Source organism: Monodon monoceros, unplaced genomic scaffold, assembly GCF_005190385.1.
Source record: "Monodon monoceros isolate NGI ecotype Baffin Bay Population unplaced genomic scaffold, NGI_Narwhal_1 Super_Scaffold_18, whole genome shotgun sequence".
Lineage (NCBI taxonomy): Eukaryota > Metazoa > Chordata > Mammalia > Artiodactyla > Monodontidae > Monodon > Monodon monoceros.
Window position 1 is genome coordinate 146764523 of NW_021703774.1, and position 14052 is coordinate 146778574.

General features: G+C 41.0%; 1 protein-coding gene across 1 annotated transcript in view; it reads left to right on the top strand.

Moving 5' to 3' along the window:
- The first annotated feature begins 206 nt into the window (after nt 1-206).
- The window catches only part of FOXJ3 (forkhead box J3), a 126822-nt gene continuing 112976 nt past the window's right edge, over nt 207-14052 (top strand). The window contains exon 1 of the mRNA XM_029227872.1: nt 207-362. The gene's annotated coding sequence lies outside the window, so the exon portion shown is untranslated. The remainder of the gene's footprint in view (nt 363-14052) is intronic.

A 14052-nucleotide genomic window follows, 5' to 3' on the forward strand; every position in this document is an offset into this window, starting at 1 on the left:
CAAGGCCCCGGGAGTCCCAGGGCACTACTTGTTCCAGCGGAGGGATCACAAGCGCGTTGCCACGACTGTGACCGCGGAGGAGTCGTGACGCCGCTGACGCCGTGCCGGTGGCGCAGCAACGTCGCAGGAGGCGGGGGCGGGGGCGGTGGCGGCGGCGGCGGGGGCGGGAGGGGGAGCGGGTTGGGAAGTAGTTCCGGGTGCGCGGCCCCGGATGTTGGCTGCTCCCGCTGCTGCCGCAGCTCTCGGCGCTGCTCCGGGCCTTGGCCGCTCGCACCAGGCACCGTTGGGACGTTTCCCGGGGGTCGGAGACGCACACAGCGGCCGGGGGCTCGGCCGGGCCGTACCGGCCTGCGCAGCCTGAGGTGAGCGCCGGCTGCCGGGGTGGTCGGGCCGGGACGGCGGGCGAGGAGGCGGGGCCGGGGCATCTCCCGGGACGGAGGTAGGGGCTGCTCTCTTCGAGACGCCGTCTCCCTCCTCACAGCCGCGGTCGCGTCGCGGGGCCGGCGGCGGGCGGGGCGGGGCAGGGGGCCCGGGCCCAGGCTGAGGCCTGGCGGGCGGCGAGGGCTGGGTCGCTCCCTCCCCCGCGGCGCTTCTCAGCTGCTGCTGCTCCTCAGCGGGGAAGCGGCGGCTCCGCGCCTCCCGCCCCTCCCCCAGGCGGGGCCCGGGGGAGCCAGACTGAGTTCCCGGGGGCGTCGAGTCCGAGGACAGTGGCCGTCTTCCCTCCGTGACCTGCCTCTGGCCCGGGCTAGCCCTCTTTCCCGGCACGATGCAGCTTCTTCCTTTCAAGCTCCGGGGTGCTTTTCGGCCGGCGAGGCGGCCAGTATCTCGCGCATCGGGGGTGCCCTTCGGGGTGAGGAGGCCCGTGCGGGGGCCTGCGTTCCCACCCATCCTGTCGCCGTGTCCTTTACCGGCATTGGGCAGAGGCAGCCGTTCCATGCGGACGTGTTGCTGTCCTGTGTGTGTTGCATCCTGCCCACGTGGTAGGGTGTCTCCCCCCCCCCCCCGCTCCATTTTTGCAGCTAGTGAGGAGGGAGGTTAAAGCGGGGTGGTTTTTACTCTGATTTCCTCCGGGTGGCGTGGAAGGTGTTAGGGTCATTTTGCTTTGCCGAGGCGTACTGTTGGTCAGCTGGAAGAAGCAAGACTTGTACTCTCTGAAATTGAGACCAGTAGGGGACTTGGTTTCATTGACATCTTCCTCCTCTTCCTTTAGCTGCTCTTGTTCTTTTCTCTACCATTTAATCCTAAAGAGAGAATAGTATGCTTTAGCTGCTGATGCATTGAGGTGCATAGTTTTCACTTCCCCATTTTACTTTTTGTGTGTATGGTTGGCGAAGGGTTTTCTTTTCTGTGTTGTGCAATCCACGTCTCAGTTGTTCCTAGTTGGATTCCTGAATGAGCTGAGTTGGTCTGGCCAGGGAGTTAGAGATTGGTGGGCATCTTCCTTGTCTTTTCCTAACATTTACTTTATTCTTTCCTTCTGTTTTGTTTGCTAGTGAAGCAGGTGTGCATGTCATGGATGTGTTACATGCATAGCTCTTTATTTGCAAGGCAGCACTAGGTAGTTTCACTGAGTCACTCATTTCCTGGGAGCTCTTTTATTTCACTTTTCCTCTCTTTCTGTTGAGTATCATTGCACTCTCTGGTTTTTGAAACGTGTTTTGAGTAGTTTCTTTCCTTAATGTCTCTTCCAGGTTAAGGTTTCCATTTTCCTGTGTTTTGCTCTTTTGTGACCACAGATTGCTCCCTTAACTGGGAGCAGGACACGGTAGCAGTGAGAGAAGCCTTGTATTCCTCCTAGACTTCAGCAGATATTTATAGAAAAGCAATAACTCCTCTCTATTTTTCTCTTTGGGTAGTATCTAGAGATTTGATTGAATTTTTTAGTTATCTGTTTTCTTTTTGTGTTTCTTGGAGTTAAGGTGGATCATTTTCTTGGTTTTGTGCTGCTGAAGATGCTGGGGTCTTCCTCATGCTTTTATTAGGTATTTTTTTGGATGGGGTCAGGACATGTTAATTTTGGCTCTTTTTGATTCATTAGTTTGGTGAAATGAGAAATCCTCATATTTTGAAGTCACTTTTTAGATTCCAAAATGGCCAGTTCTCACTTTTTCTTGGTTTTTCATATGTGCATTCTCTTGAAGTGTATGTTTGTTTTTTCTTTTATCTGGTACAATTGTTAGTATATTCTCTTTCTAGGTATGTAAAATAAAAATATTTAAATACAGATTCTGTCCGTCCTCACCATGGTAAGTATGGGTGGGGCAGTGGAAAATAGAGAATGCTGTTCTGATGCATTCTGAGGCATATTTATTTAGTTAAGTCAGTCAGTATTTGTGTACTTCTGCAAAATACAGTGCTACGTGTGAAGTGGTCTGTATGAAGAGACACAAGGAATAAAATATGTGGTCTCTTCACACTTCTGTTGGGGAAACAATGTATCATTCATAATTCCAAGCAACATCAAGCTCCTGGTTGGGATAACAGTGCAGCCAAAGTCAAAGGTATAAGTGAGATTTGGAAAATTCGGAATTTTCTAAGGGCAAGAGATGTATTTAGTTAAGGGGTATTTGCAAAGACATAGACATGGCAATGTACAAAAGATATTGAGCAGTTTGACTGGCATAGGGAATCTGTATTAGTGAATAAGAATAAATGAGTTTAGGCTTGGTGAGTGTGTATTGGTGGAGGACCTTATTAAGGATATAGGGTTTAATTTGATGGGTACCACAGTGGGTTCTAAAGATTGAGAGTAAGATGATGCATATTGTTCCTGAGGAAGGTTTTCATAATTAGTTGAATGTCCTGGAGTAGGAAGACTGACTAGAAGGCTCTTGGAGAATTTTAGGAACAAGATGATGAGAGTCTGAGATAAAATGGTGATGTTTGGAATAAAATAATAGCTAGCATTTATTGAGTACTGTATGCCAGGCACAATGTTTTAAGGTATTCACATGTATTTAACTCATAAAATCTTCATAATAAGGTCTTATTATTCCTATGAAGAAACTGAGTTACAGAAAGGTTAAGTAACTTGCCCTAAATCCTATAGAGAGTAAGCAGCAGAGCCAGGATTTGAACCCAGGCAGTCTTGCCTTTGAGCCTATGCATTTAATCTTTATATTGTCCTATGAAAGGGTGTATAGAATATATGAGGATGTATGTTTGAGTAAAAATTAATTTGAACTTAGCGATGACTGAATGTGTGCCAAGGGAAGAGAGCAAATTAAACATTAAAAGATTAAAGACTAGAATCCTGGGAGAATGGCTGATAATGATGAGGAAATTAGGAAAGTGTCACTGTGAAGATAAATGAGCTAAGGTGGGTTATGGTCAGCACTTCGATTGTATACAATCAGGTTTTCAATAAAAGGCTAGTCTTCTGCAACTCCCGATAGCCTTTTCTCCTTGCTGGTTTTGCTCTGGAAATGCAGGCTAGTTTAATATTAATCTAAGCACAACAATTAGAAAAACAGATCTATTCAAAAGAAAAAATATATAGGAATTATTTTGGTTGAGTCATACCACTGCTTCCCAACCTTAGTGAAGATAATGAAGATTTGAATAGAGGAATCCTGTAGTATATCACTATAAGATGAACAGAGATGCAATGTAGATTGTGCACTTACCAGGGCTGTATTTGGTAGTAAAAAAAAATATGTGAGTAGATGAGTGTTGGGAGGTTAGTAGCATGATGGCGAAAGAACTTGGAGGTTTGGAACTGTGGGTGACATTATAGGCTAATAGGTAAAGCGTTCTGAGAAGAACCAGGAAGTACATCAGTGCCACAGAAGCCAAGGATAGGAAGGATAGCGTGGTAGACAGTATCAGATGTAGTCTCAAAGTTCAGAAACAATCATCATGATGAAAAGACTATTGAACCAGGAGGTGATTTGTAACCTTAGAATTTTGAAAGGAAGGATAAGAAGAGATGCCAGATTTGCTTTCCACAGAAGGCTTTGTAGAGATGTTGTGGTCTGGTGTGGTAATTCTTAGTATTTTCTCCTGTTGCTTCCTCCAGTCCCATTCTTGTCCACATGTCCAAGCTACTCAAATATCAGAAAACTCACTTTTTTTCTTAAAAAAAAAGAAACGTGTTCTAAAGCCAGTGATTTAATACTTTCTCTCACACTTTTTATTCTTTTTTTAAACAGTTTTACTGAGATAATTCACATACTATACAATTCACCCATTTAAAGTGTACAGTTCAGTGATTTTTAGTATATTCACCAAATTGTGCAGCCATCACCACGATCATCATCCCAAAAGAGAAAGTCTGTAAGCATTAACAGTCACTCTCCATTTCCCCCTCATTCCCCAGTCCTAGGCAACCACTAATGTACTTACCATCTCTGTAGATTTGCCTATTCTGAACATTTTGTATAAATGGAATCATACAACATGTGGTCTTTTGTGTCTGGCTTTTTTCACTTAGCATAGTGTTTCAAGGGTTATCCATTTTTGTAGTATGTATCAGTATGTCATTCCTTTTTATTGTTGAATATTCCATTGTATGGCTCTACTACCTTAAGTATCTACTTATCAGTTGATGGACATTGGGGTTTCTTACTCTTTTAAAAATCCTCCCTATCTTCATTTTAATCTTCACCCTGCCAACTCCATCCCTCTCATGGCTTGTCTTTTAGATTATAACCTCTACTATGCATTCTGCTAGGCACTGGGGATATAAAGATGAGTACGACATGGCTTTTGAACATTCATATGGTGTGTTTATGGTTTACATATGTTTTCTCATGTGTTATCTATTTTATCATGCAACAACCCTGTGATGTAGGCAAAGCGTTTTTTAAGATGAGTGATTTTGAAGTTTAGATTAGGTGACTTGCCCAAGATTGCCCAGTTAAGTCAGTGTTGGAGCAATTAGATCATCTTAGTGCATGCCCATTGCTATTTCCACTTCTCTATGCTGCTATTGTAACTTAAAGGAGCCTCTTGTGAATTCCTGGAGAATTAGAGAGGTTGGAAAATCCCCTTGCTTAGGGAATCAGTAACTTGTAATGTTTGATCTTCAGGACATAAAATGAGATTTTTTCTTACTTCGTTCTGTCACTTGTTTGTGATTTAGATAAGTCATTTCATATTTCTGCCTTTCTTTCAGAACTTCACTGGGGATTGATGTGATGATGGTGATAGTGGTAGTGGTAATAATAATAGCTAACATTTTCTGAGGCCTTAGGATGGGCTCAAAAGTGTTCTAACTATTTTTCATTTATTATTCATATAATCCTCACAACAACTCTAAAAGGTAGGTTTTTTTGTTATCAAAAATTTACAGATGAGGATACAGGCATAGAGAGGTTAAGTAACTTGCCTAAGGGTATGTAGCTAGGGATGGAAAGAACCAGGATTTGAACCCCTGCAGTCTATTTTCAGAACTCAGTGACTCTTAAACACTCTACTGTTAACTGTGTTATGAATTAATAGAGGGTATTATTTCAAGTAAGGGTATGACCAGAATATGAAGATTGGATTTTGAATGTAGTTGGGGAAACAAACAGCAAAATTAAGTTGACATTGCATCCACATTTCTTTTAAATATCAATCTAACACTTCAGTGTACAGAGATACGTGTTGTGTAGGCATCCAGGTACATTTTTTTCTGTTTATCTCTGCTAATAGCCTCTCAACTCAGAAATTGCATTATTTTCAGTGCTCTTCACTGTCAGCTTCGTTAGTCATTAGCTTTCCACATTGCCGCTATTCAGAAACCTTGGCTTAGGACAGCTGAAGCTTACTTTAACCTCTCCTGAGCCTCCCTTTAACTGTGAATCTTTGTTTTCCATTTTGAACAGTTAGCCTTTCAGTCCTAGATGGAGGTACTCTTTACCTCCTCCACCCCAAAACTCAAGAAAACACCACAGAGGCATTTTATAACAACGGTCAAAAAATTTGACCATCTTATTTGGCATAACTGGATTTTAGTGCACAAATAACAAGAACCAAAGCACAGTGTTTTGGTTAAAGAGATTGACTTATACTGAAATTGGAAAAGGCATCTGCTATACAGGATTTTGGATTTAATAGAATTTGTTATAACCAGATCAACTGAGCATTATTACTGTGAGCCATCTGCTGGGACATGGAAATAGCTTTGTTATATGGAACCCGATGTATTTATATTTATAACAATGGCATTCTACTTATTTTAAGTAATCTTTTGTAGTTACGTACCTTGGCTGCTATTTTACTTGGTATATCAGCTGATAACCTGAGAGTGCAATGTCTTTCAAAGTGGTTATTACTTTTCTGTAGAATTGAGACAAAACAACAAATGGAGAGCAAATGAGACTCATATATGGTGTCAAACTTTAATGCTGTAACAAGAGAAAATACTGGGTAAGTAAGAATATGATATAAGCTAATTAGGACCATTTTCAATAAGAACTCTTTGGCACCATTAAGTTTAGTTTCTAGTAATTACTAAACTACTCTGGTTGCTCTAAGAATTTTACTGTAAATCTAAAGTGATTTCATTTTGGTATAATCAGACCTACATTAACACTGCTCTGTCTGACTTCTTTCCCATCAACAGGTCTGTTGTGGGATGCAATAAGAGAAACTTGTTAGAACATAGTCCTAGAAAACTCTTCTGAGTTGAATGCTAACAATTTGGAGATGGGCGAAGTCCTTGGGTGGAAGTTTTTAGAGAGAGTCTAGAAACCTGGCATGTTGACTGTCTTTGCTTGGGCTGCTGTAACAAAATGCCACAGATTGGGTAACTTATAAACAACAGAAATTTATTGCTCATCGTTTTGGAGGCTGGAAAGTCTTAAGATCAAGTGCCAGCATGGTCACCTTCTGGTGAGGGTCCCCTTCTTGGGTCATAATTGGCACTTTCTTGCTGTATCCTCACATAGTGGAAAGGGCAAGGGATCCCTCCTGGATCTTTTATAAGAGGCTAGTCCTATTCATGAAGGCTCTGCCCTCATGATCTAACTACCTCCCAAAGACCCCACGTCCTAATATCATCATCTTTGGGGGTTAGGATTTCAACATACAAATTTTGGGGGGACACAAACATTTAAACTGTAGCATTGGCTATTTTTTCGTTATTTTCAAATAATATATATGTCATGGATTCCATTGAAGACTTGACTGATTATCCTAGGATGACCCTGTGTGTGAAGGAGACTTTATCTAGTAACTTAGTTTTAGCTAAAGTTTTTACCTGGAGTACAAAGCTAAAACCTGTAAATGAATTCTACCTAGATGGAGTCCTGCCCAGTGGTATAGTGGTGTCAAGGATATAAGACTGATCTTCTGATTGATTGGTAAAGTGTGGTGCCAGTGTCACCTTACTAAACATTTCAGAAGTTGGAATTGGCTTTTTCTACGGCTGAGACCTGGCCTTACTGTGAAACATAGGTTTATGAGAGAATGGATGAAGGGAGGAAGACTGCTAGAACTCATTAATAACAATTTCAAATTCTGTTTGCTTACAGAGAGATGGGATTGGGAGGGGTGCAGTATGGTAGAAAGAAGTTATTAATATCCTAGATTTTGGCTGGTGTGTATATGGGTGCTTATTAAATTATTAAAAAGAACTAAAAAGTTTCTGTGGCTTGTCTGTAGAACTTTGGGAAATTAATTAAAGACACAACAGTCAAATATGCTGCAGTCAGGAGCAGGTTGACTCTTCTGAATGAAGATGGAGCAGACTGTCATGGCAGGAGATAAACAATATATGGCATCAGTTTTTGCTAGTGTGGTTGGGTCTGTGAATCTGTGACATGCTTTACTTGTCTACCCTGTGTAAGGACCTGTTGATGGTATTGTCTCACATCTGTATACGTAGATAGTAATCACCATCAGAAATGGCATCTTTGTGTATCAGGGAAGTCATGTTTTATGTCTATTATAGGGCATGTGTGCGTTGGAAAGATTTCCACCTTAATTTGAATAATACTTTATGAAAAGCTTTTTCTCTGATCTATTAGAAAAACAGTCCTGTGATATAGGTAAGGCAATAATATTCGTATTCCTGTTGATAAATGGAGAAAATGAGATACAAGCTAAGATTGACTTAGTGTCACTCAGTTATTTAATAGAGCAGAGACAGGAGCCTAGATCCTGCATTCTGTCTCTAGTCTTGTACTTTTTAGTAGAAAGCTGACAAGGTTTTTTTTTTTAAACTTACATTGCGTTCTTATTTATTTATTGATTGATTGCTGCACGTGGGCTTTCTCTAGTTGTGGTGAGCGGGGGCTGCTCTTCCTTGTGGTGTGCTTCTCTTGCTGTGGAGCACAGGGTCTAGGTACGCGGGCTTCAGTAGTTGTGGCACGTGGGCTCAGTAGTTGTGGCTCATGGGCTCTAGAGCGCAGGCTCCATAGTTGTGGCGCACAGGCTTAGTTGCTCTGCGGCATGTGGGATCTTCCTGGACCAGGGCTCAACCCCATGTCTCCTGCATTGGCAGGCGGATTCTTAACCATTGTGCCCCCATGGAAGCCCAGCTGACAAGGTTTTTATGCAGCACACACTTGGATTTCTGAGGTAGAAATTAAAGTTTAAGAACCCCAAAGGACCTGGGCTCCTTGGAGCATTGTCTTGTGATAATGTCAGACTAGGGTACATACAACTGTTGAGAGCAGCTTCTTCCTTTGTTAAATTTGGGTCCATTTCCAGTAATTGGATGCATTTTTACTTGAACTTGCATTCTTTGTGAATTCTGGAAGTAAGGAGGAGATGGAATTAGAAGGGAAACTTTTAAGGATTACTAAATAGCAGATTTGGTATTATTATTATGAAAGTATACATCTATAAAAATTTAGAGAACGAGGAATAGTATCTGGAACATTTAGAGATTGAGGGTGCTTGGGTTACTGCCATAGTGCGAACATATTGTTTTTTGCCGATGGGCAGGAAGAGTGACAGTATATAAAGAACTTATAACTCCACAGAAAAAAAGACTGGGAAAGAAAGCATCACGTTGGGTAGTCTTTATTTTCACCTTTGAACCTGTTTATATTTTCTATAAGTTCTCTACAGTGAGCATATATCATTTTTATAGTCTTCTGTATTCTAGTCTTTAACTAAAAAATAAACATGTATGATTTTTATGGTTCAAATGAGAATTTGGAAAAATGTGAATCGTAGCACTTTTGAAGAGTAGTTTAAACACGGGTGCTATCAAAGTAGTTTGCTTTTTAGGCAGTTATGTTAATAAATCAGTTTGATAAATTATTTGATTATAATCTTAAAGGTCAGGTTGTGGGTGTATTAAGTGTTTTGGGTTTTTCTTTGTAGAAATTGGTCATTTAGCTCTGGTGGTCAATAAATTAATTTTAGTCCCCCAGAAGCAACCAGGAACTTAGGTTTACATATAGTAATTACTTATCAATAAATGACCTAAAAGTAGCACTCTGACTTATAGTGAAAACTGGATTTAAGAACCTACTCATCACCTTTAATTTCCTTGGCAGATTTCTAATAAGAAAAACCAAATTGTCATTGATTCTTTAAGGTACTTGTTTTCATCCGGGGACATTGGACTCAGTTTCTCTCATTCATTTGCTCATTTATTCACCATGTGTTATGTCCTGGGAACTGTACTAAATGCTGGGGACACAAGTAACTGATAGGGTCCCTGCCATCAAAGACTACAGCTTTTGGTTTGGGAGAGACATCAGAAGAGAGATCCTAGGCATATGGAGAGACCCATTTTTTCTGTTTTTCTAGTTTTTAACTAAAAAGCAGCATGACTAGCTTGTTTGAAGAATTTAATGCTTTTGGTGGTGTGGTTAGATGGCTTTAAGAGGAGCTGATGGTTTCATAATTCTTTTTCTGACTCCAAAATATTGAAAGTCCTTGATCTAGAGAATTGCCTTATCTAAGGAGCGTTGCTTACTGAGGTAGATGATCCAGGCGTTTATATTTATATCCGATTTGCTTTGGGAGCATAATTAAGAAACCTGTGTTGATTCTTTTAGGATGGAGACAGTGTCTTTTGTTGTCTTTTATTCTCTCTACTGTTGATCCTTGAACAACAAGGGTTTGAACTGCACAGGACCACTTGTAGGAGGATACTTTTCTATTGTGACTACGACAGTACTACACGGTCCATGGTTTGAATCTGCCGATGCGGAGGAACTGCAGATATGGAGGGGCAACTGTAAGTTATACTCGGGTTAACCCCCATGTTGTTCCAGGATCAACTGTACTAGTAAATGGAAGGATATTTCATATTTGAGCTTAACTTTAAGACTATTAACATCGATACATTGTATCAAAAGTTACCTTTTGTCTAATATATATGTATGTATGTCTGTATATGTAATATATAGATATATAGTAGTTCCTAACATCTTAAGAGTTAATCTTTTATTCAGGCCAGCGAGATATCCCACTAAAACACTTGAGAAAGAGTCATTCGCCTACTCTTAGAACACCTGTAGTCACCGATAGCCGTAAGGTAGCCTGTTTGTTGTTAGCTCTAATTGGGGCAAAATTTGCTTGTAACTTCATCTCTTTTTCCTAGTCCTTCTCTGCAGAACATTAGACACCTAGTTTGCCTTCTTTGACAAGATAACTCTAAATATATGAATGCGATTGTTCATTCAGCAAATATTTTGTCAGCACCTACATATGCAAGACATGGTCCTGGGCATTGTGAGAGATCCAAAGGTAATTAAGAGGCATAGTCTCTTCTCAGAGAACTGATACAGAGAAAGTCATGGGTTTGTTGAAAAGAGTGCTTTTGCTTATGATGATCAGGAAACTTCTTGGAAACAATAATGTTTGAATTAAGATTAGTGATGGGGTAGACTAGGCTGACTGCATAATCAAAAACCTAGAGATGAGGAAGAACAATGCAAGTTAGAGGAGTAGCAAGAGGCCCAGCCTGGCTGTTTGACAGACTATCCTCAAGGATATTGAAAATGTTCATTGTTTATTCTCAGTGCCTGGAGGAGTGTTCGTAAATAATAGGTGCTCAGTAAATATTTGTTGAATGAATGAATGGTTACATTTGGGAAATACCGAACAACTTCTTGAAGAGTGATAAAGCGCTTTAGGATATTGAACACTTTGATAAGTCCCTTAGAGAGAAAAAAAATACTTGACTCAAACTTACTTGATTATGGAATGACTGTTAACAGCTCTGGAAAATATTACACTGAGTCTCTGCGGTAGAGGTGACAGGGAATGCTGGAAAGTGTTTTCTTCAAGGTAAACACACCCATTTTCTTCATTCTATACTTGACATTTGGCTTCTAAACTCTTCACTAGGCTGATTTCCCTCCCTGCAAGCATTCTAGCTCATAAGTGTTCTTAAAACGTGGTACTCAAACAGAACACAATACTCCAGTTGTGAGCTAACCAGTGAAGAGTGAATGGGACTGCTACCCTCGTTGATCTGGATACTGTTCTTCTAATGAACCCCAAGACTGTGTTTTCGTTTTAGCAGCTGAGTCACTGTCTTGGCTCATATTCAGTTCTCATATTAATTTACAAGAAGTTCTTTGAGTAGATTCTCTGATTTCCTATTAGTAGAGCTAACACATGAATGCCCATTTTTTTTCTGATTGAGTCTAGGTTGTTTTCTCAGAAGTACTAGTGATTCTTAAGTTTCCTGAAATCTGAGAAAGAAAAGAAAAAGAATTAATTGTACAATGCTAGAGTAACATAAAAGCCCACCACTGCTGAGTATACTCAAAACTAGATAAAATATAGTGAATCCCTCTATGCCCATTACAGATTTAATAATTATTAAGCTGTTTGCTGTATATGCCTCAACCATCTTTTGCTTAAGTGTTTTAAAGAAAATCATAGGCATTGTCTTTTCACCCCTACAAACATCAGTATGCATCTCTAAAAAATATAGACATTTCTTACATAACCATATGCCATTATTGTAGCTAACGAAATTAACAATATTTCCTACTAGTGTTATCACAATATCCAGTTCATAATAAACGTGTCCTTGACTATTTGTGTCTTTTTACAGTCGGTTTTTAATTGAATCAGGATTCAGACAAGGTCTACACATTACATCTAGTTGTTACGTTTGTTGTCTCTTTTAGCCTAACACAGTTCCCCCCTTACTTTTTGGCATAATTTCATTGTGTCCACTTCTTTGACCTTTCCTGTCTCTATACCAAGTCCTGTTACTGTTTCTTTTGAAATAGCTCTAAGAGTTTTCCTTCATTTACAGCAATTCAGCAAACATTTTGGACTGTTATGTGCAAAACATGTCCTAGGCATTATGGGAGGTAGAAAGGTTAATTTGACATGTGCCTGGCCTACTAGGAGGCCTGCAATCCAGTGGCAGAGACAGGTACATACAGAAACAATACGAAAGAGATTATTTGCCTTCGGATGGGTCATGCCTTGATTATATATCCTCCCATATATTTTCCTGGAAAATGCTGCTAGTGGTATCTTCTTAGTACATTACTTTAGGCATGTCCTGATCAGAAACCCACAGTTGATTGCCTTTTGAATCAATCCAGACTATACTGTTTTGGGCCTGGCACTCAATGCTCCACTAATTCCCACCTTTACCTAACGTGGAACTTCTCAAGACACAAATATCCTTTTTTGGACCAAATTTATATTGTCATGTAGAATTTTCATTTCTCAAACAAGATAATAGATATTTTGAGAGCAAAAATCTTCTTTTTCTGTATAATATTGGAAAGCTTAATAATTAACTTTTGGAGAGTCCTGGCACATATGCCAGTAGGGCTGTTCTTCCTGCCTACTACCTTTCCAGAGACAGAGCTTCTGCCAGTTAGAAGTAAATAATCCAGGGGCTTTTCTGGTGACGCAGTGGTTAAGAATCTGCCTGCCAACGCAGGGGACACGGGTTCGAGTCCTGGTCCGGGAAGATCCCACATGCCGTGGAGCAACTAAGCCTGTGTGCCACAACTACTGAGCCTGCGCTCTAGAGCCCACGAGCCACAACTACTGAAGCCCGCGAGCCACAGCTACTGAAGCCCGCGTGCCTAGAGCCTATGCTCCACAACAGTGGAAGCCACTGCAATAAGAAGCCTGTGCACCACAAGGAAGAGTGGCCCCTGCTCGCCGCAACCAGAGAAAGCCCACACGCAGCAACGAAGGCCCAACGCAGCCAAAAATTAAAATAAAAGTAAATAATCCAGTTCTGGGTCTCTTCTTTTACCCCAAAAGCCTCCTTAAAAATAGAAAAAAGCCCATTCAGTGGTCTGAATCACATAATGGCAGATACATGGTTTGGATGTTGCCACTTCCCCATCACCATGTCCATGGCAAACTACTAATTTCTTGTTTTTAGACATGACCTTCGCAGTGTAGCACTTCAGGCAGCTACTACCTATCGAGTATAATTGGCAAATGATATGAAACCTTTCTGCTATCCTTCTCCTAAACCAATAGTTCCTGAATTAAGCTGTGTATCAGAATCACCTGATACTTGTAATTAATAGATTTCCTAGGTTTCGCTCTAGACTGTTGAATTAGGATTTCCAGGAATTGGATAGAAATGATTCTTATAAAGTTGGCCATGGTTTGTAGACTTACTTTGAGGACGAGGTAGGTAATTTTAATTTTGTTAAACAACTCTAGGAGTGGAGACTATAGCTGCCCATCTTTTCAGGTATAGCATCTCATTCCTCTGACAACCAATATGTTGTTCTGACATGTTCAATTTATTATTTTTTAAATTAATTTATTTTTGGCTGCGTTGGTTCTGCTTTGCTGCGTGTGGGCTTTCTCTAGCTGCGGTGAGCGGGGGCTACTCTTCATTGTGGTGCGCAGGCTTCTCCTCTTGGCTTCTTTTGTTGAGGATCACGGCTCTAGGCGCACAGCCTTCAGTAGTTGTGGCTCACGGGCTCTAGAGCGCAGACTCAGTAGTTGTGGTGCATGGGCTTAGTTGCTCCGCGGCATGTGGGATCTTTCCGGACCAGGGATCGAACCCATGTTGCCTGCATTGGCAGGTGGATTCTTAACCACTGCGCTACCAGGGAAATCCCTGATATGTTCAATTTACATTTCAGAGATATGGTAGGATCTCTTGCTTTGAATTATACCAGGCAAAGCACATGCATCAAATGCCCAAGA